The sequence below is a fragment of the Tenrec ecaudatus genome, chromosome 14 (assembly GCF_050624435.1).
Source record: "Tenrec ecaudatus isolate mTenEca1 chromosome 14, mTenEca1.hap1, whole genome shotgun sequence".
Taxonomy (NCBI): domain Eukaryota; kingdom Metazoa; phylum Chordata; class Mammalia; order Afrosoricida; family Tenrecidae; genus Tenrec; species Tenrec ecaudatus.
In genome coordinates this window covers 81,646,563-81,670,335 of record NC_134543.1, presented here as the reverse complement: position 1 = coordinate 81,670,335, position 23,773 = coordinate 81,646,563, and the positions used below count along the sequence as shown (strand labels likewise).

Sequence of the window (23,773 nt, the reverse complement as noted above, 5' to 3'; positions counted from 1 at the left end):
TCAGTGCCTCCTATCATTCAAAGGCCTTTCTCCTGCTCTGTCTCCAAACCCGAGTCCCTTCTGGATTCCTTAGGAACACCCTCAGCACTACTTGATTGGTGACATTGGAAAGACGTTTGAGAGGTTATGTGGCAATGGAAAGCACATGTTGAGTGTGGACAAAAATTGTGACAGGGACAGGAGGCTTGAGTCTCAGCGCCGACTCTGCCAATCACAAGCAACCGATATTATAGAGAGTCTTCATATCCAGCCTCTATGATCTATTGATACTATGAAAGCAAAGGATGTTCTCTAAGGTCTATAATTCAACAAACTATTTATGGAGTAGCTATCCCATGAATCATATTTTTAAAGATGGGTTGAAGTTTATTGAATTACAAGACAATTTCTCAAGCTGAAGCATACAATAACCAACCAAAAACATTTGTTTGAAAAGCAGATGCTTGGTTTTCACTTTCAACGTTACTGATTTAGGAAGTCTGTGAATTAAGCTTAGAAAATACAGTTCTGCATAGATGTAAACAAGATCAACATTACCATGAACATATTGTAAAATAATAAGGATTTTAACAATTGCAGTTATATTTACTAAACATCGACTATGTATCAGGTATTGGTCTAAGGCCTTGATCAGTAATATTTACTGACATTGAATTCTTCACAAAAGTAGCAGAGTTAGAAATGCAATCTAATAGTTCTTCCCTAGAATTGGTAGCTGTGTGACTTTCAGACAGTTCTGCTGGATCTGGGAATAATGAAAATGAGTGAAATCAGAAGAACTGCACAATGAAATGCAGACGAGTGAAGGGAACACAGATAGCATGATCACACCAAGAGCTGGCGAATGTACATCTTTGATCGAGTATTTGGCAATTAATACAAAATAGCAAACCAATATGTTGACTAGCTGAAACCAAAGGAAGATGAATTCAGCTGTTCATTCAACAACCATTTCAGATTCTAGTTTCTAAGAGAGAAACGAAGACCCAAAACGCATCATTCATGGAATATTTTCTGTTTTCCAGACCATTTAAGTGAATTTTTATTTTATCACAGTTAGTACCTCCATATAATGAAATAATAGCCAGTAGCATTTGTTAATCTTAGCGCTACAAATGTAGAGGAAGAGAGAAAGTTGAAAGAGGGCCCAGGACAGAGACTCGAGAATTTACAAGTTTTACAATTAAGGTACAAGTGCAACGGAGACAAAAAGAAGGCGGCAAGTGATCCTATGGGAAGGCGACAGAGAGAGGATGAGGTATCTGATGGCAGGGAGAAATGCACTTATGGCAGAGAGGGTAGCTGACCTAGCTTCAGTGTTACTGAGATACAAGGTGACAGAAGGTTGGAAAAGTCTCCATCAGATTAGGTAGCGCACACAGTCTCTATGACCTTGCCAGCAGCAGGAAGGAGTCAAGTGTGGAGTGACTTGGCCAGGCTACAGTGTACTGGAGAGGGAAGAAGGGATTAGCAAATGATATGAAAACAGTCATTTCCTAGAGCAAATTACAAGCAAGACAACTGGCAGGTGGAAGGAGGCCCAGATTAAAAAAAATGTATACTGAAAATCACCTAATTTTGATAAATAAGGTGCACATGTGAGGGTTTTGTGGCACTTTGCCTGGGCCAGGATTCTCATAGCTTGGTAGTTAACATTTAGTACACTCTCGTGAGCTGATCTGACACAATGGAATCACAGCCAATCAGTCAGGTGTAAGTTTCTCCAGTGTTATAGGCTTAGCATGGTACATAATACCCTTACTCAGGTCATAGCCCTTATGAAATTAATTTCCTGCTTCTAGTATGAGTGGATTATGTGAGGTTTGCTTGCTTTTTATTGGGTCTGAATCCTGCACCTGGTTCATTGACCACTAGGTCTGGAAGTGAGTCAAGTCAATGGCCTGCCATAATGCCTGCCAGTCTTATGAGAGTTAGGGGAAGCCTCCAGCACAATGTCGTGGCCTTTTAATACAGTTCTTCATGTTGTGGTGACCCCAACCATAAAATTATTTTTGTTGCTACTTCATAACTGTCATTGTGCTACTGTTATGTATCGGTTGACCCCTGTGAAAGCATCATTTGACACCCAAAAGGGTTGCAACCCACAGGTTGAGAACGCCTGCTCTAGCATACCATCTGAATCAAGGACTTGAAAACTGCCTGGACTCAGGCTTCAGTACTTCTACAACTGTGAGTAATGATGTTAAGAGGTATATAAGGGGGTACACAAAAACAACCAGAAAAATCTACATAGGGCAGAGCTTTCATATTAAACATCCCCCCCATCCCACCCCCTACATCCTCACCCCTGCTGGGCCAGCATCAAGCAACTGGATCTGAGTTAGTACACCCAGTGGCATCACCTGGGAAGGTTTCTCTCTGGTCACAGTGAATTTTGTCGTAAAAACAGCTTCGCTCAAACTTCATTTTTTGTGATGGCCCAAAACAGCATGCAGCTATAAAATTCTGTGTCCTGCTCAGGAAAAATGCTTCATAAACTGTTGTGATGTTTAACAAAGTGAAGGTGTGGTTTCCTCGTTTCAAAAAAAAGTAAAATGTCGGTTGATGACAAACAAACAAACGGTTGGACATCGTCAACTTCCCGAATGGACAAAAATGTTGAGTCGTAGTACGTTTGGAGTTCATTCCATCAGATCAGACTGTTAATCAAGCTTTCTGTTTAGAGCAGTGGTTCTCAACCTTCCTAATGCCACAACCCTTTAACACAGTTCCTCATGTTGTGGGGACCCCCAACCATAACATTATTTTCGTTGCTACTTCATAACTGTAATTTTGCTACTATTATGAATTGGGTGACCTGTGAAAGGGTCGTTCGACCCCCAAAGGGGTCACGACACACAGGTTGAGAACCGCTGATTTAGAGATTCTAAAAAGATTGCTGACAAAAAGGCCTATTGGTGGCAGATGGGGAACTAGTTTTGCCACCACAACAATGCACCTGCTCATGCAGCCATCTCAGCGTGCCAATTTTGGGCACAAAACAGCATGCCTCTCTTGCTCTAACCACTCACCTTACTCACCTGACCTCACTCCGTGTGCCTCCTTTTTGTTTCAGCTAATTCAGAGGGACACGAAAGAACACCAATTTGATGATGTAGAAGAGGTGAAGAAGAAAAATGAGGGAGGTGTTGTCAGCCATCCAAACAGATGACTTTGAAAAACGTTTCTGAGAATGGAATCGCAGATTTGAAAAATGTATGCAGTGTCATGAGAGTACATTGAATGTGATAAGGTTCTTTTGTTAAAAAATTAAAATACATAGCTTTGGGGAAAATAATTCAATTTTCCAGTATACACACATATGTGTATATACACATATATACATATATCAACACACATGTATATACTGATAACTCAAACCAAACTCATTGCTCTTGTTGAGTCAATGCTGACTCAGAGACCCCCCCTCCCATGGGTTTCTGAGACTGTAACTGTTCACAGAAGTAGAAAGTCCATCTTTCTCCCACTGAGAGCTGCTGGTGGTTTCAAATTGCTGACCGTGTGGATTGAATTCCAACATGTAACCCCTACACCACCAGGGCCCCGTATAGATATTATATATATATATATATACATATATTTGTATGTATGTGTATATATATACACACACACACACACACACACACAAACATACATTTAACTGTTCCTGGTTTTGCTTGCCTAGAAAACTTAACCTAAGACACAAGGTAAGACAAACAAGTCTTCTGAAACAGAGAGCAACGGAGAAAACGATATTAATTAAAATACTACTTCATATGTGAAAGAGAAGCAAAATAACTCCCAGTGCTCAGCTTCCACGAGGCCAAACTGATTTTCACACAAAGCTGTGGCTTATGCTCAGAAAGAAGTGACAGTTCAGATGGGAACAGCCCCCAGAGGAGAGCACAGATGGAACTTGGAGGAAAACAGGGACTGAGAGCACACGACGGTGACACGAGCGATGCAGAAGCAATAGGAAAATCCAGAACCATTTCCACGCATGCCAGGAGGCAGGGTGCACGCATTCCCAAGGGCACACGAAGACCAGCTAGCAACAAGAAATCACTGCCATCCACAGTGAACAGACCAAGCAAGGTGAAGGTCATCATTCACACATCAGCTACGCTGGACAAAGGCAAACACGGCCATTCTCAGACACCGAGCCTTGTCTACGGACGAGAAGGTGACCCAAAGAAAAGGCTGGAGAGAGCCCGCTCAAACGAATCGTAAATAGGCAGGTACTGAATTCAAAGGCGTAGGGTTGATGTGTTGAGTTCATTCACAAGATACTCCATTTCTATTGGAAGGCAAGATAACCTGATACTATTCCCTCAACCATTTGGTTTTCTAAATGTGGTACTTACAAAATTTCATGTCACCTTGATCAATAAGAATGCAGGGGTGAAGTCTGGCCTGTCAGTCAGGTCAGAGTCTGGTGATCCCCCTTTGTGGGCGTGGCCTTCTCTTGTGGATTCGGAGCTTCATCTCTTCAACCTTGGAGGTGGGGTGCACTTTCTCTCTGCTTCACATTCCTCATGACATGCTACAGGGAGCCACGCTGATGGCAGCCAGTGCCCTGGAGATGCTTCCACCACCACTGGATCCTCAAGACTTTCTACCCACAGGTCTGCCATCTTCCTGCAATTCAGCATCATTGTATGTGCTGCATGAGTCTAAAGATGAAGCTATGGAGTAGTATTGTACATATGGGCTAAATATCAGACTTATCGACTTGGTCTGGACTGGGCTGTGATGTTTTCTCAATATACAATTGCTGTTTGATATATAGTTCTCTCTTACACATATAAAAGTGTCTCTGGATTTGTTTCTCTAGTCAACCCATACTAACACATTAAATTTAAGGATTTCTCTTGAAATAGAAAAACCAAGTAAAGAGTGTCTTTTGGCTATGAGATTCTTGATAGTTCTTAACTGATTACATCCCTCTTTTTCTGTTGCCCTTACTACAGGGGCCCTTCTACACTAAAGAGACCAATAAATTATAGAATCTATCCTTAGCAGAACGTCCCCAAGGTAAGAGCAAGTAATATAGAGAAAGAGAATGTTTTGGCTCTCACTTTAATACAAAAGAATGACCTTGATTCTGTCACATACAGCAAGTAAGACAGAGTTAGTGTGACAGATTCATTACTCAAAAACATCATGCCAAATCTAAGTACTCAATGAAATGAGCTTCTCCCAAATATAGAAATATATTCCCCAGCATTAAATGGAAAGAAAGATCTAGCAGTCATCCCCAAATCACCCCAATTTCTTTCTGATATCTTCATGGCACCACCTCCTCCTATTATAGTTGTAAACATATATGTGTTGATGTGTATAACAAATTATTTGCATTTTCAATGTTCATGATGAGTACTACTTAGTAACATGAGTTTATCATGTTCTTCAACCCAATATCATCACCCCCCATCAAATTTCTCATCACCCTCATCAGAAACTCAGTATCCCCTGGGAAGAGGGTCCTTTATTCGCTTCCCACCTTTTGATGAGCATCTTGATACGCAGTGATGACATCAGTCGGAGAAGACATATGCACCTGTTGTAGCAGGACAGGTGAAGACAGAAGTACCAGTGACTATGGGGACGTGGGAAAGGGAGGCATGAGCTCATTTGACTTGGGATTAATTAAACAGGGAAGAACATAGATTAAGCACCAAATAGAGCAAATACATATGAGTACATTTTAGCTACAGGCAAGAGTGTTTACAACTGGACCCATGAAAACATAATGCCATTATTTGAACAGCTAATAAATTTTACTCTAAAAACACTAGCAGAAGTACAAATGCATGAACCAGAATATGAGTCTTTAATCTAAATTAGGTAGTGATGATCTCGTCTCAGATTTAAAAGTTTCTTTATTCTTTAGAAGTTCAGAGCAATACAGAGATTTCATAGAACAGTAAAAGAGATAACCAAAAAATGCAAAGTGCATGCTGAGTTAAGCCCTCCTAGACCTTGGAAAGAAAAGACTAAGAGGTATCTAAATAAGAAGGATCTGGCATCCGAGGAGACCTTTCCAAGGTATCCCAGCAAACCCCTCTCCTCTTCACATCATGAGAGACTCACCTAGAAAAGAGAGTACACAGATGTATACATGAGGACCATTTCTCAGATTTAGGACGAGTGAGAATTATTCCTTCTGTCTGGGTAAAATCTATTAACTTAAATTTCCGATGACTAGAAGTAGTACTGTTCCTAACCTCTATCCCTAAGGTACGGAAGCTACAGAAGAAGTGACGTTCTTACACCTGCCAGATTTCAACTGCTAGAATTCATATACTACCCTTTGCTCTTCGTTAACTAAATGTTGCCCAATGATGGTCACATATTTGGGGTGGCTGATACTCTAAGGACTCTCTTGGGAACCGGTTTGGCAGCATCTGCAGAAACTGAAGATGCAGCTACTCCATCGTCTAGCAGTTCTACTCCCCGGTGTAAGCCAGACATTAGAAATGTTCACTAAAGGAAAGGCACAGAATGCTCATAGCAGCACTATTTTTTAATAACCTCAAACTGAAAAAAATAGAAATTTCAACCAAACATAGAGTGAAAAACTGTAGTACATTCTAACAAAAATGCTTCTATTGAGCAATGAGGATGAACAAACTATAACAACACCCACCAACACGGAAGGATGACTCTCTCAAACAACATTCAGAGCAAGAAGCCAAGAACTAGAGTCTAGGCGTCTATTTAGATATAAAGTTCGTACAAAGGCAAATCTATACTATGACGCTAGGAATTAAGATCACGGTTATGCCGGGGATTATACTAATGAGCTGGAGGCACAAGAGAGCTTCTGGGTAGTGATATTACATTTCTTATTTGAACTGCTCACTTCATAAAAATTCATCAAATTTATAAGCCGTATAATTTTCTGTATGTACATATAAATTAAAAGAATTAGGAGACTAACAATCAATTGCACAGTGTGGACCTTATTTGTATTTTAATTTTAAATGTCCATAAACTTACATTTTACAATTCATCTGAGTTGAGTATATATTATTTGGATTTATATTAATTAATAATGTACATGGGACAATTGGGAAACATGAACACTAAATCAGTATTTAAGAACATTAAGGAATTTGTGTTGATTTTAATATGTGTATCTTGATTGTGCATTTTAAAAAGTGTCTCTTTTAAACATGCATTGGAAAATACTTTAGAATGAAATCTTATGATTAGCATCAAATAATTCAGCAAGAGTAAGTAGATATGAAAATAAGGTGATATGATTGGGCATGAGAGTTGAGTGTTGAAACTGGACAATGAGCAGATAGGTTGTTTTGTTAAAAAATTAAGTACATAGCTGTGGGGGGGAAATGATGTTGTTTGGGTACCCCTCATGTACTTCTTTCAGGGGTGTTTCCATTTTTCTAAGCCTTTCGCTTTGACATCCTAAGGGTCTTGAATCTTGTACACTTTAAATGTTCTTCTAGTTTGGGGAACAAAGGAAGTCTTGAGGGACCCAAATCAATGTTGCCAGGTGCATGGAGTAAAGGGTTCCCAGTACAATTATCATAGGACAGCTCTTGTTGCCATCACAAAATGAGCAGGTACGTTGTGTGTGTGGTTGCTGTTGGGTGCCATTGAGTCAGTTCTGACTCACAGTGACCGTACGGACAACAGAACAGAACACGGCCTGGTCCTCTGTCCTCCTTACCACTGATCCTGTGCTTGAGTCCCGTGTTTCAGCCTCTGCATCAGCCCATCTTCCCTGGGTCTTCCTCCTTTCCCTGCCCTCTACGTGACCACACATGATGCCCTTCTCCAGGGACTGATGTCTCCTGACAACATGTTCAAAATATGTGAGATGAAGTCTTGATAGCCTTATCTGTAAGGAGCATTCTGGTTGTATGGCTTCCAAGACGGGTCTGCTTGTTCTTTTGACAGACCATGGCACTTCCAATATTCTTCCCAACACCATAATTCAAACGTATTGATTTCTCTTCAGTCTTCCATATGCAATGTACCACTTTCACATGCACATGAGGTGATAAAAAAGACCTAATGTGGGTCATGGGAATCTTAGTCCTCAAAGCAACATCCTTGCTTTTCAACACTTTAAAGAAGTGTTGTGCACCAGATTGACCTCATGCAATCTGCCGTTTGATCTCTTGACTGCTGCTTCCACGAACATTGATTGTGGAACCCACGCAAGATTCAAACCTTGACAACTACAGTCTTCTCTTTGTCTATCATGATGTTGCCAACTTGTTCCACCGTGAAGAGTTTGGTTTTCGAGTTGTAGTCTGTACTGCAGGCTGCAGTCCTTGATCTTCATCAGCAAATGCATCAAGTCCTCCTCACTTTCAGCAAGCAACGTTGTGTCAACTGCATATTCTAGATTCTTAAGAATGCCACATTCTTCTCCATATAATCCAGTTTCTCTGATGATTTGCTCAGCATACAGACGGAATAAGTATGGTGAGAGTAAACAATCATGGTGCACACCTTTCCTGATTTTAAACCACGTAGTATCCCTTGCTTGGTTCCTACAATTCCCTTTTGATTCACTTACGGGTTCCACATGAACCCATGGAAGTGTTCTGGAATTCCCATTCTTCTCAAGGCTATCCATATTTTGCTATGATTCACACAATTGAACGTCAATAAAACACAAGCAGACAACTTTCTGGTATTCTCTGCTTTCAGCGGAGACCCATCTGACATCAGCAATGATAGCGTTGTTCCGCAACCTCTTCTGAATTTGGGCTCAACTTCTGTCAGCTCCCTGTCAATGTACTGCTCCAACTGTTGTTGGATGATTTTCAGCAAAACTTTACTCGTATGTGATATTAGTAAAATTGTTCTACAATTTCCACATTCCGTTGGGTCGCTTTTCTTTGGATTGGGTACAAATACAGATCTGTTCCAGTAGCTGTCATTCAAACTTCTTGGCATAAACAGGGGAGGGCTGTTAGTGCTTCATCAGCTTGTAGAAATATTTCAATTGGTATTCCATCAATACGTGGAGCCTTGTTTTGGGCTAATGTTTTCCATCCTGTTTGGACTTCTTCCTTCAGTACCATTGGTTCTTGATCATACACTACCCTTTGAAATGGTTGGATGTCCACTATTTCCATGTTCCTGCATCATTCAATATTTTGCCTGTAGAATCTTTTAATATTTCAACCTCTAGGCTTCAATTTTTTCTTGAGTTCTTTCAGTTTAAGATAGGCTGAGTCTGTTCTTCCATTTTGGTGTTATAACTGTAGGTGTTTCTACATTTCATTATAATATTTTACTTTGTCTTCTCAAGTGGCCCTTTGAAATTTTCTGTTCAATTCTTTTAATTCATTATTTCTCCCAGTTGCCGTAGCTACTCTATGATTAAGAACAAGTTTCAGAGTCTCCTCTAACATCCACTTTGATATTTTCTTTCTTTCCGGTCTTTTTAATAATGATTTATTCAGCAAATATGTTAGAGATTCCTTTTTTGTTTAAAACATTCATTGACATATAGTTTACATACCGGGCATTTCAATAGTTTAATCATATTCAAAATAGTGGGGGTGATCATCGCCACAATCAATTTTAGGACATTTTTTCCTTCCTTATAGTCATTCTTGTTAGCTCCCCACTTCCTACCCCCTGCTCCCCCCCATGTCATTTGCTGTCTCTATAGATTTACTGATCCTGGATTCAATATACAGGAAAACAAACAAAAAGTTAACAAACACAACTGAACAACAATGAATTAGCAAAACAGAGGAAACACTTCTATCTAAAAGTATACCAAAACCAAACCAAACTCACTGCCATCAAGTCAATTTTAACTTATAACACTCTGTAAGTCAGGGTAGAATTGCCATTTCAGAGACTGCATCTTTTTGTGGGAGTAGAAAGCTCTGTCTCTGTCCCCCTTAGGTTTGAACCCTGTGATTAGCAGCCTGTGTACCTAAGTATACACTGGATCAACATGGAGGCCAAATGGCAAGCTAACTGACAGAGAAGAAGCACACTAGCTAGCCTATGTGATCCAAAGATTATAACTAATGAAATCCAAATCCAAAGGAAGGAAAAAGACTAGATGTTAAATTCTGAACATCCGGTCTGCAGAAGGCTATAGATGACAGGGAAAGCCCAACCCCCATTTGCAGGGTCTCCCAGAGGGATCAAGTCACTGGTAAATGCCCTCGGACCATGGAGCAGGGATGAGAGGGGCCTTGTTACCAGGCAGAGTGCATTGTAGGGTGGGTCACTCTAGTTATAGTTAGGTTAACAGGTGACATCTTTCCTGACTTTGTAATGACCTTTTGCTTCCTTCATGGATGATATTCTTGATCTCATTCCATAGCTCATCAGGTCTTTTCTCATGCGTCCAGTTTGTTCTTGAGATGGTCTTGAAATAATTAAGAAGTTGTTGGTCTTACAAAATTAATTCTATCATGCGATCTATAGCTTTGTTTCTATCATCAAGGCCATCTCTTCCAACTACTGATCCTTCCTCTTTGGCTTCCAACTTTTTCATTCCAATCGCCAATGATCATCAATGCATCTTGATAACATGTTTGATCAGCTTCAGTCTGAAATTGTTGGCAGAATTCTTTAGTTTCTGCATCACTAGCTTTAGTGGTTGGTGCATGAATTTGAGTAAGAGTTATATATTGACTGTATTTCCCGGTGTGTGCACAGACAGCCCTGAACTTCTAGATAGATCTTGAAATGCCTTTGTGATAAAGCCATTCCTCTTGAATCTGTCATTCTCAGCACAGTAAACCCTATGTTTTTCTCATTAAAAATGACCAATGCCAGTCCATTTCAGCCCATTAACACCTACAATAAGAAGCTTTATGTATTCAATTTCATTTTTGATGATGTTCAATTTTCCTAGATTCATAATTCATACATTCCAAGTTGCAATTGATAACTGATGTTTGAAGCGGTTTTTGATTTCTCATTTTGAGTCATGCCCCATCAGTAAATGAAAGTCTTGAAGCTTGATTCCATCCAGATGGTTATGGTTTCACTCTACTTTGAGAAGGTGCATTGTAGCAATGGAAAACATTTCTTGGCATAACTTTCTTGGCTTTTTCTCACCAAGGCAGTTTCGAACTCTCATGAAATGTCTTTAAAATAAACCTTCGTGATCATCACAGTGTGTCCTTAGAGAAAATCTAGCACAATTACCCCTTTACTCACTGCCATTGAGTTGAAGCCAAATCCTAACAATTGCCTCTGTCAGTTTTATGTTCATAATATATTCACCTACCATGGCACAAACATTTCTCTAAAGGAAATGACCTTTTCTAAACACCCATAAAGTTAGTTGATAAAAATACATCTTGGTATATTTTTACCTCTTCCCACCAAAAGTAAACCTGAAGGTTTTTAATCAAAAACATCAGCTTGCACCCTCCAGTTCCCTTTCCCCGGATCAAAACACTGGTCTGGGCGGTGGTAAAGGAGGAACAGAAACATTGAAGCTGCCCCTCAGTGCTCTTGGATCCCGGGCTAGTTTCAGACAGGGTAAAAACAAACAAACAAACCATGAGCTTGCATTTCTCTTTTAGGGTTTATTTTTAGATAAAATCTAATTTCTCAAGTAGCAAATTGTAACTCTCCATAGTCTGTGTGGTAGATAAGTTTATGTCAAATAGACACTCCTGCCTAGGAGTGGTGTGAAACCTGTCAACCAGGTCAAAACCGGACGCTGTCTCCCTGGGGGTGTGGCCTTCTTATGCGAGGGGCCTGGGTATTGTTCCTTTTTTGTGACTTTGCCTTTTGCGTGCTGGGCCTTGGCAACTGTCTGAGATCTGCCAGAGCGCTTCCACGTTTCCTCCAGCCTGGGCTCCAAATGGCTCTGTAGCCACGACGGGTGATCTCCCTGCGTTCTGTATCACTGCACGTGGCTGCGTGAGGGGCTTGGGGACAAGTGTTGGACGAGTGGGCTTGAGTTAGACTGGCCTGAGAAACTTTTTTGCAATATGTCTCTTGTTGATATAAAGCTCTTTCTTATACATATATGAGTGTCACTGGATTTGTGTCTCTAATCGACCCGACCTAATACAGTCTGCATGCAGCTTTTAACGTTCTGAATCATGCAAATTTAACCCTCACCTCACGATTGAAATTATCATTAGAATACTATGGTAGGCTGAAATATTTTTAACGTATCATTATTCGAGGAAAATATAATACTGTACAAATCAGATAAGAGGTTCACTTTGTTAAACTAGGATAAAAATAGAATGACACGTTCCCTCTTTATTTGCTTGTTTACTGCTGTTAAATGTTATCAAACAAGCCAAGTCAGGGAGAATGTGACCAAACGGCACTCCTATTCAGTGGAAGAAACCACGTTACACAGCCTTTGATAATAAGGCACGGTACCGGGTACTTTATTTGCTCCTGTATCTGTGAGCCTACGCAAAAAGCCAAATATACCCACATGCTCCTGCTGAAATCTCTATGAGTCTGAAAATCTTGGAGTGATCACGCGGAGGTTAAGCATCCACAACCTACTTGTTCCAATTCTGCTCCTACTGCTGGAACAGCCCACGATAGCTTGTAACCGGCTATCGCTTGGACGTCGCCACATTGGTGGAAGAAGGGAGAGGCTTGTGATCTTCTTAGTCTGGCTGCTAAGGTTTTGGCTTCTCCCTTTACGTCTGAGGGCAGGAAGATCGAACTGTTACTGTCTTGGCCACTGCGCGTTCTAGGCTTAGCAGCAGGGAGAACTGGTGACATGAGACTCTCCGCCCAGCAACCATGTGGGGCATCTGCTCCCAAGTGGCAATGTGAGGGTGGGGTGACAGTTCCTGGTGAGGCTAACCTGAGCATTAAGGCCTAGGATGAGCAGTAGGCAGTTGTAGTGGAGAAATGAGGGTGTTCCGCTGTGCACAATAAATTCCAGACCACGGGTGGCTAGAGGACCTGCCCTGCTCTATCAGCAAGTTCTCCTCAGAGAGCAGTGCCAAGCTCTGCAAACCCAGGGTAAGCACCTGTTAGCAATAGCTGCCATTCAATAGTATCTGTCTACCAGGTGCCAGGAAACATGTCAGAGGAGCCCCCTCTGTGGATTGTTAGGTGCCAGTGAGGCAGCTCCAACCCATCACCACCCTACGCATCATAGAATGAAACACTGCATGGTCCTGCGACATCCTCATGCCCTCTATGTTACATACAGTTACTATGTTCAACTGCAACTGAAATAACCGGTCAGTTATTTCAGCTTTAGTTGAGGTGCTTAAGAAAAAGACCTGGAAATACACTTGTAAAAGATTAACTGTTGATGATCCTTTGGCGCCGAGTTCTCCTCTGATATACCAGAGTTGCCGGGCACAAGAATGGAGTTGACAGCAACTGGCTAATTGGTTCATATGTTAATCTCCAATTTTTACAGCCACACGAAATCCAAGGCACTGGGGAGCAGAAGGGACTTGCCCAAGGCCACACAGCTGGTGTCAGTTCAAGAGACAAATCCAAGTCTGTTGGCCTCTAAAGCCCCTTTTCCTGATGCCACGGCCAAAAGTACCACTCCTTAGTTCCCAGCTGGCAAAAAACCCGGGTAATTAAATATGAGTGAAACATTGCCTGCTAAGTATTTGATCATGTGGCTCAATGGAATTATGAAGGGGGAAAAAAACCACTCCATCTTTGGATAACCTGGGATCATCCAGAGAACAGGTCCTCTGAAGGCATTCACCTCCAAGTTGCAGAGGCTGGCGTTCGCAGTGCATGTTGGGAGGAAGGGGTCGCTATCTAGTAAGGGACGCCGGGGAAAGGCTACACGTGAAGTCCTTGGGCTTTTCTTTCAAAGCTTTAAAAAGTAGAAGAAAATCAAAACGACTGGCATTCGTTTGCATGCAAATGAACATGGGAAAATAAAATGATGTCAGAAATTGATTTTCAGAGGTTTCTTTTATATCCTGAAAGCATGCTATCAGACTGTGGCCAATTCAGCCTCTCCAGGGACTGAGCAGGCAGCTTAACCCACCCTGAGTACAGGCATGTGAAACCAACCCTACTCCTGAGGGAGCTTAAGGCTCTCCACCCTCACAAAGACATTTCAGAAGGAAAAAATGGCGGGGGGGGGGGGTTGGCAGGAGAGAGCACTGCAGCTTAAAAAAGGGAAGAAAAACACCACCAACAAACAACCTCACACTAGATAACTGGGAAAGTGTTATTTGTGTGTTTTGCTTTTCTGACACACTGCTGACCAGGCCCACAAAGCTGAGAGCAGTGGAATGCAGTTTTTAACAAGGGCCAACAATCAGGTGGAGGTCAGGGCCCGAGTGCTTTTGGTGGCAGAAGTCAACACAATCAGAAAGCACTCAGGTTACGGTTTCCACGGCCCTCTCCTTTCAACATAGTGTTCCTTAGCATTCAATATGTTGTGGTCAGGTGCTCGCTCGTTGGCGGGGACTCACGGCGACCCTCTGGGCACCAGAATGAAACCGCAGCCATCCTGCGCTGTGCTTCTGAGGCTCCTGCATTCTTTGGAAGGGCTGTGTTGGGCACCAGCCCTATGTGCACACACGCACACATTCACGTCCTGCTTAGCACACTGTGCGCTACCATCCACGATGTCTACAGTAACCAAGAAGGTCCTGGGTGGGTCGGATGGTCCAAGTGCTTGGCTGTGATCGGAAGGGAGAGGGATCTGAGTCCATCCAAAACTGCTTCAGACGAGGTGTCTCGTGAGCTACTGAAAAATCATCCATCGAAAAGCAAATGGAGGATCGCTTTACCCTGACTCACACACGGGGTCAACATGAGTCAGAATCAATTCAACGGCAGCTGGTACACTATGCCAAGCCCTGGGCCAGGCTCTTTGCCGGGGACCTCATTGAAAGCCCATACCAAGTGGATGGATTATGCCTTAGGACTTTCGATGGCTCCAGCTGTAGAAAGAAAGAGAGAGCACTGAGACTCAGTAGAACACGTCTGAGTCCAGCCACGGCCTGGCATCCTACCTTCACGTCGCAGCACCGTCAACGCCGTCAATGATCATGCAGTCTCCTTACTCGCCAGTGAGACTTCTTCGATCCTCACTGATTTGCTCTCTGCATAACATACCATCGCACACTGGCCAAGGTGGTCATGACAACTGTGTGATTAGGCCCCGCTGCAGCCGAACAGCCTGCGAAGTCCTGTTTAGTCCAGTGTTAGATCTCAGACGCCTGTTGAAGACGGTGAGTCACCTGCCACTTCCACCTCCCTTTCGAATTCCTCCTCTTCCAGACCCCTGGGGGCGCTTAGCCCGCTTCCCCAGTAGAAGAGCAATTTTAAAAGGCAGATGCAGATCGCAAAAACACTATCATTTAGTAAGCTTGGATTATGTCCTGGAAACAAGCATGGGGGCTTCCTTATGGCTTCTCAGGCAATTTTTCTTTTTAGTTCTCTTAATATCCCTACACAATAGGCATTTTAAATCAACATTTGCCTAAGAGAAAACTGAGCTCAGCAAGGCTAAGTGACTCTCTAAGTGACTTGTTCCTCCCATGGAAGAACCAGAATTCAAATCCATAGATACAAATATATAGTATTTTGCCCAAGCCTTTGCTCTTATATATGGTTGCTTCTAATCAGTGACTCTGGTCCTGCAGATAGAAAAACACAGATCAAGCACACACAACGAGCATGAGCTTAGCCATTCCTGGGCCACAGGTTTCCCCCATCTGTTACTTTATGTATGACAAAATACATGTCCTATCAGAAGGGGTGCTTGCAACTGCTCCCCAATATGGTATACCTGACCGGTCAGAATCAATGAAACGGTTTACCAGCCTGAGACTCTAGAAAAGGACGAGGTCCTACAGCGTATATAAAAGACAAAACTTGAAAGTTCTAATTAGAGCCAACGTGCTGAGGCTAAAAATAGGCTAATCCAGTTTATGAATCTAAGTAAATCCCCCCCAATCCAAGTCTCATTTTAAATTACTGCACACACTGGAGTATTCATGGTACTAACGACACTGCACGATGCCAAGTGCTCCAAAGCCTGTCTAAACCCGACCATCCTTTCCCTACGTCTGGGCAAAAAGCAGACTGGTCAGAGGAAGATTTGACCCCCTTTCTGCAAAGCTCCCCCTTTCCTTCTGCCCTGGGAAGCGCTTCCGGTCCAGCGCAGAGATCACAGAGCTCCTTTTAGGTGGTTGAAGTTTCCTTTCTTTCTCTCACCTCAGTGCTTCACAGAGCCTGCACTGAAGCTTAAAATAAACCTGGATTTGTTCAAAGGACATGCGTTTGGAATATTATGTCCGACAGTCTGAGTAACAAGATTTCCATCACAACAGAGTTTAAAGCCAAGTTTGCCAAGAACTCTTAGAATTTTTTTTAATTGAATAAAGCATGCATAATTTTAAATAGCCTCGGTTAATCAGTCGACTTATGAAAATGTGTAATACGAGCCTCCACAATATTAACTTGCAGTCTTTTCTATAATAATCTTTGTAAAACTCAAAAACCAATGGAAGCCAAGTTAAATTAAATCAGAGGCTATGGAACAGCTTTCCTCTAAAACTCAAAGTCAAACACATCGTCAGATGAAAAGGTTCCAAGCAACTGTTCTCAGATATCAACACCGAATAAATGAATGCTTTCAACAGGCACATAAGGAAATACGCCAGGCACTGTGTAATAACGGTCAGACAAGGAGGCTGAGTACTTAGCACACGACCCACCCAAGAGGACCAGCACCTGATGAGGTGTAAACATGGACGATAGTTGCTTCCTACACAAATGTTCTCGGTGTTGCTACGTCAGCTACCACCTGTAACCATCAGTGCTACCATCAGCACGACTGCTTTCAGAAGGCTCACTGACCACTTTTGTAAACACAAATGTCTTCAGGTAACATGATTAACGTTGACAAGCTTTTATAAATGATATGATTGTGCTAATACTTTCTCCCCTCAGCCGCTTGGAGGCATTCTGGCTTGGAGAGTGTGGGGGAGGGAGAAAGTGGCTTGGGCGCCCACAGCCCAGTCGTGGTGTGGCTCAGTGCTCAGCTGCCCACAGAAAGGGTGGCAATTTGAATCCACCAGTTACTTGCTCTCCAAAACACAGATAGGGAAGTCTGCTTCCAAAAAGATTCCTGTCCTTGAAAATCCCCGTCTAGTCTTGCAAACTCTAGTCTGTCCTAAAGGCTTGGCAGGAGCTGGAATTGACTTGACGGCAGTGGGTGTGGTTTGATGGATCGCACTTCGAAGGAGTGTGTACTGGCCACTCATGAAGGGTTTTCATAAGAGGCTTTGGGAAGCAAGGGGCACGTGTGCCTGATGGTGGGTGGCCAGTCCACCTATGGTAAGGAGCAGAGAACAAAGGAATAGAAGGTTCGGACACTCTCTGAAATATCTACTCACAGAAAATCAAATTCAATGTCAGAATTATGTGACCTGTGAAAACAAAAGCATCTATTTTTAATAGTTCCGAATTCCATGGGAGAGGGGGTGTTGTGATTCATGTGTCCATCTAAATAAAGATGCGGCACATGTACACGTCTTTCAGAGGCCTATTTAGAGCCAAGTTCAAAACCTTTCCCCAAATGGGCTGGCACGGCAGTGCTCTAAGTAAATGGTAGATAGAGCGCTTATGTAAAAAGTATGACAACTGACAAAGAGAAATAAGAATGCACAAAAAGGAAAAGCAATGGACTCAAACAGAAATACGCACTCACATGGAAACCAGGGGCTCTGCTACATCAGCAAAGACTGAGCCTCCTTTGGATGAATCAATAAATGTCAGGTCCAGATGGGAAATGCAGGTTTCCCTTTTTTAAAACAATACAAAAGGCCAAGAAACTTCAGAACTAAATAAAGCGGGCCTGACCTGATGGTGGTGTACTAAAAGCAAAGTCGCAGATGTTTAGATCCATCCTAAATCAAACCTAGTATTAGATCTGAAGCAAAGAATTGTCTCGGCCAGATTTCTGGTTTGAAAAGGGGAGCAGACAGCTTCTGAAGCGAGAGCCCTCTTCGCAGCTCGTACGTGCCGGGCACCGTGACAGGCCCCTCAGGTGTGCTGGGGCACATCCTCACAGCAGTTGGCTCTCCGTCTTCCAGAAAGTCCTAGAAGCGAGGGAAACTGGGATTGATTCCAAAGGATAGTTTTGTTTTGTGCTGACTATTTTCAGCCAATACCTCTAAAAGTCAGAGCTTCTGGCAGTAGATTTCAGTAGATTTGCTAGTGGTCAGAACTTTTTAGCTCTGTAGCCAACAAAGAACTCCGACTCCCCTCTCACTGGGGGTCTCCAACTGTTTTTAATTATATTCTGTCATTGAATTGATTCAGACTGTTTGTGACCCTAGAAGATGAAGTTCCTTAGATTTCTGAGAATAGATCTTTACGAGCACACAGACAGACTCGTCTCTCTTACAGCCCAGCCCCGGGGGATTTAATGACTGCTGTGGTGGTGAAAAGCACAAAGCTTAACCCACTGCGCCAGCTGGGCTCTGTTCCAATACAAAAGCTATAAACCTTATTGTGAAGTATGTCAATAAACCTCACTGTAAATTATACAATTGGGCAACTGCTCTGTAAAATTATAGTAATAAGCCTATAAAAAGTCTATGAATTAGAAAATAATTACATTTTACGTTTTGAATAGAAATTCCGATCTTTTCTTCTCTTCGCCTAATGGATCAGGTGAGGTACCACATTTGAAGACCATGGCATTTTGGTCTTTCCCCTTCAAAATGCTGGGCACTTGCCAAGGCACTTAAGTGCTCATTTACAAACCAGAAGGATAGTGGTTGGAATCCCCCCAGCAGCTCCCTAGAATAAAGATCTAGTGACTTTTTTCATAAAGACTACATACAGTCAAAGACATCCCATGGAAGAGTTCTGTTACGTGGGAATGGTATGAGTAGAATAAGCCCGGGGGTGGGGGTGCCAGTGGGGGTGGGAGGTGCATAGAGGCTACGCATTGGACGTCTAACTTAAAGTACTGCGGGAGAAAGATGAGGTGTTCTACTCCCCTAAACAGTGACAGCCTCAGAACGCCCAGGAGCAATCCCACCCTGCCCTGCAGGCCGCCATGAGTTGGAATAGACTCGATGGCAGAGAGTTTTGCTTTGTTTTTGTTTTTAACAACAAATGACTCTCCACTCTGAGTCCAAGGACTCGGATGGCGGTGACAGAGAAATTGGATGGGTCTACTTCTTGGCCTTTGTGGCTGAGTCCACATCCAATTCCATACAATTGTCAAACCCCGGGAAATGTCACGCCCTTGACCATTCACAGGTGCTTTCCAAGAATGACTGGTGTAAGAGTTGTATGAGCCCCTAATGAAATGATTTAAAAAATAAAATCTGACATTGAGAGAAAAAAAAAAAGAATGACTGGTGCAGACTGATCCTGCACACTGAGATGCACAGGGATTCTCAAATTCATATTAGGATTGGGCCCGTCTCTCCTCCTCCAACAGTAGCCCCAGGCCCACGCTCTCAGGCACATCAGCAAAATGGCAAGAAGATAGGAATGAACGCAGAGCTTTGAACTCTATTTTTAAATGTTTGACTACAGTGGTATTGGGGTGCTAGACAAGCCAACCAACCCCCGTAGACCTAATTTTCCAGGTACACAACGGGTGTTACGGTTGAGAGTGATGAAAGAGCATTCTAGACATACACTCTACAGTTCGTAAAACAAACAAAACACTCCCACTCTGTTCCCCAAAGTCCAAACATTGGCTCTGATATAATGTCAGATATGGGTTATTAATCAAATGTACTCACCTAGAATAAAAAAGCATGGACATGTTTGGCTGGCATTTACCACTTCTCCCATCTCTCATTTAACAACACTCCGATAGCAATGCATGCCAAGTAAATCCGCTAGGAACCCATCAAATGCACGAGGTAAAGAGCTACCCTCTTGGGAGGAACACGGATGCAAACTCTAGGTCCGCCACATAGCACTTTCTTGCCCTTTCTGCCTCTGCAAATGCAAATTGAAAAACCACCGTAGCACACTTAGGCACACCTACAAATACACGTGAAAATCAAACAATGCCATCAAAGCCTACGAGGAACAGGGGCATCACTGCCGGGCGATGTAGAACAAATGTGGAAGAACTGGGGGTGCAGAACAAATGTGGTCAAGATTGATAAGCAGTAGTTAAGAACACAAAGCATGGCCAGAATTTTTACTTTTCTGACGCTCTCGTGGCCTTGGCCTTTGAAGTCGGCTCATTTTGGTCCCTGGCAGGGCACAGGGCAGAGAGGCTTTCCTCCATCCTCCCACGCCAGACCACGTGGATGCCTCCTGTCGTGCGTTTTTAGTGCTCTTCAGTATCCACTTCTCTAAGATAGGTGTTGCAAAGTGTCAGGTTCTTTATTTCTCATGGTGAAAATATCTTAAAACCAAAGTATCCAGGAATAGATAATGGTGAAGTACTTTACGTTGCTCTAGAGGTCATTAAAATCATCTTTTTGAAGAGAGTATAATAATAATAATCATTATAGAAGTAAATGAACGGGGGGACAAAATGCTACCTAGAACGTGCTGCTGGGCCTGTGAGCTGAAAGTCCACTGACTGTTGAAATAGAAAGGAAGTAGCCCAGTGAACATGGCTGTGGGAGGGGGCAGAGGGAACAAAGCTAGTCTGATGTGGATTGTATCTGTTGGAATAAACATGTTAAAACAAACAAAAATTGATCATTTTCATTTCCTTTGGTCAACGCATATTTGAATTTGAACTACCTGGGGATTCTTTATCAGGACTATTCTTGTTGAATATTTATACTTGATCCAAATAATTCTTTAAGGAAAGTTTTGTCTAAGGCATTTTAACAGAAAAATTGTGAATAAACTACTGAATGAAATACAAAACTCAACAAGAATGACTGAGTCACTTCCCCAAGTGGTTGTCATTTGTTAAGCCCTGGTTTACCTGTCTTGCTACTGTAACAATTCATTTGGAAGGATGTTTGTGTTGTAGCTAACTGTAGCTGAGTCTGCTGCTGACTGCTGTTCTTAGCCATCACAAAACACTAAATTTTCATAATTGGAGCTTCCTGCTGTTATCTGGAAATGGTGGGAAAGCTTGGCTTTGTATATTGTTTCCTAAAGTATATTAAAATAAAAAAAGAAACCATTGCTACTAAAAATAATGCTATAGAGAAGATTATAAAAGGGGAGACGCATTCATCAACCAAAAGCCTGAAAAGTCAGTTCCTATGTTTGCATGAGCCTCTTCCCTGGATTTCCTTTATCATGTTTCTTTGTTTCTTCTTCTTCTTTAGTGGATGGAGAAGGAATGCCTTCCTATTTCCAATAAAGAACATACACATGCTTATTCCACATTGTCTGTCACTTTGTCATATGTCAGCGTCTTGCATGTTGCTATCATGGGGGAAGCTATGCCAGCAGAGTCACAACGTTTGTATGCTGAGCAAATAATTCCAGAATCGGCTATATGACGAAGAATTTGGCATCAAGAAGAGAGGAGGCTCATTGACAACCGGTAAGGTGCAGGTAACACAACCTTGCTTGCTGAAGGTGAAGAGAACTTGAAGCATTTATTGATAAAGATCAAAGATACAGCCTTCAATATGAATTATACCTCGATATAAAGCTTTTTATAAAAGCTTACAACTGGAGCAGAAAACAACTCCATGATAAAGAGAGAAAACGTCATCGTTGTGAAGAATTTCGTTGTATTTTGCTCCATGATTCGTGCACACAGGAGCAGCGGTCAAAAGATCCCATGAAAGTGCACTGGGCAGATCTACTGTGAAATACTTCCTGCACAGTGTTAAAAAGCAAAGACGTTCCTTTGAAGATTGAGGTGTACCTGACGTAATCATGGGATTTTCCAGTCTCGTGTGCGTGCAAAAGCTGGACCATGAATGAGGAAACCGAAAGAAGGATCAGTGCCCTTGAATTATGACATTGACCAAGAATACTCAATGTACAATGGGCTGCCAGAGGAACAAACAAATCTATTTTGGAAAACGTTCAGCCAGAATGCTCTTTAGAGGCAAGGGTACCAAAAAGCTCATCTATTTTTGATGTGTTACCAGGAAGGACCAGTCCCTGGAGAAAGTCATTGTGCTTGGTAAAGAGGAGGTCAGCCTTAAGGAGATGGTCTGCCAGTGGTTGCGACTTGGGACTCAGACACAGGAATGACTGTGAGGGTGGCCTCGGGCCGGCAGCATTTCCTTCCATGAACACAGGATCACTGAGGCAGAACTCACTCTGAGACTGAACGACAGCCCCGTGCATTTCTGAGCAGAATCCAGAGAGCCTTCAAAAGGTTCCTGGGAACAGATCAGAGAACTTTCCGCCAACTTTTAGCAACCCCCGTACATACTTAAAAATTCCCGAATCCTAAAATGTGGCTGTGTCTTACCTATTCGGGAGATAAAGCCCTAAGCAGAGCAACAGTCTGCAGAAGTGCAGACTGTCCACACCCTCTGGAGAGTTCCCACTAACTCGCAATCCATCCCACTGCCTCCTTTGGGAAGCAGGAAACTGGGCTCTCCAGGAATTCAGGCTGGGTAAACTCACACGCTCTCAAACGGGCTTGTAGGACTCAGTAAGTTGCTCTGAGCCCTGCATGTCATTAAACTGACGTAAACTTCAAAATGCAGCCTGGCTTCAGGTCCATAAGCAATACCACAAGGGGCCCATGTGTGCTGGGTGAAAAATATTCTGTATGAAAACAGGGGAGTGTTTTCACACCACCACACCAAACCAGCTGCTGTCAAGTCAGTTGCAACTCCTCCTGAGCCAAGGGTGTTCGGAGAGCTCCCGAACGTTTTCAAGGCCTTTCAGAGGCCAAGCTCCAGGACTCTCTCCGGAGGTGCCTCTGGGTAGAGTTGAATGGCCGTCCTTTCAGGCCATGGCCAAGTGCTTCGTGCTTTGTGTTGCCCAAGGACTCCATTAAAATTCACACAGAGGTTAAAACTGAAACACCCCCCCCCCCAAATGAAAGTTCCCTTTATCTCCTGAAACCTCTCTCTCGGGATATATAGAACTGAACTCGATTACTGTGGAGGGGGAAAAAGGGGGAGGGGGAACATTGGGGGAACGTTTGGATATATTCACTGCCCATTAAATGATCATTTGTTCCTCCAGAACACAACTTTCTTCAGGCGAAACACTCAGGTGCTTCAAAATAATGACAACAGCTTCCCACTGGAGGCCACAAGGGAAGCATTTATAAATGGCTCATTTTGGATGATTCTAAAACTGAATAAATCAGAAAAGACTGCATTTTCTTCTGGGTAATGAGGCCATTAGGTAGAGTAAAAACTTCTTCCCACTAATCTGATGAATCCTAGGAGAATTAAAGGCCACCTAGTAGCATTTTCTTGTGAATAACATCAAGTTTTTATTAAAAATGCTAAACCCAGGGCCAGCTGATAGAACCCAGAGTGACTGGGTGAGCTCAGAGTCGGCTCAGCATTCAAACCCAGAAAGTGAGACTCAGGAGTAGATTTGGCCCCATCTTCCCCCTGGAACTGCATTTGTTCCAGATAACTCGGAAACACTGGGGAAACTGAGCACTGAGAAGCCTTTACCACACAGTAGGCAAAAGCAGAGGCAAAGTGACAGGTGAAAACCCAGCCTTGCTGAGTAATATCATGGAGCTGACAGGGCTGGACCAAAGAGGGCCTGCTCCCAGAACACTAACTAACTCACTAACTAGCTAGCTAACTCACTAACTGGTCATCTCTTCTTCGTGTCACTGGGCAACTGTCCCCCTCGCGATCCTCGCGGTCATTTGAACACTCCTATTGGGAATTTCTATGTGTGGTTTATTTAGCAAGCCTGCAACTGGGCG

At 42.8% G+C, this 23,773-nt stretch overlaps 1 protein-coding gene and 1 non-coding gene across 3 annotated transcripts in view; one reads left to right on the top strand and one right to left on the bottom strand.

Annotated features, from left to right (window-relative positions):
• Positions 1–23,773, bottom strand: part of STXBP6 (syntaxin binding protein 6) — a 290,271-nt gene that overhangs the window by 169,073 nt on the left and 97,425 nt on the right. The gene's annotated exons all lie outside the window — the stretch shown is intronic.
• On the top strand, positions 11,390–11,506 carry LOC142427142 (small nucleolar RNA SNORA61). The gene has a single exon (XR_012779959.1). It is a non-coding gene; the product is annotated as a small nucleolar RNA SNORA61 (small nucleolar RNA).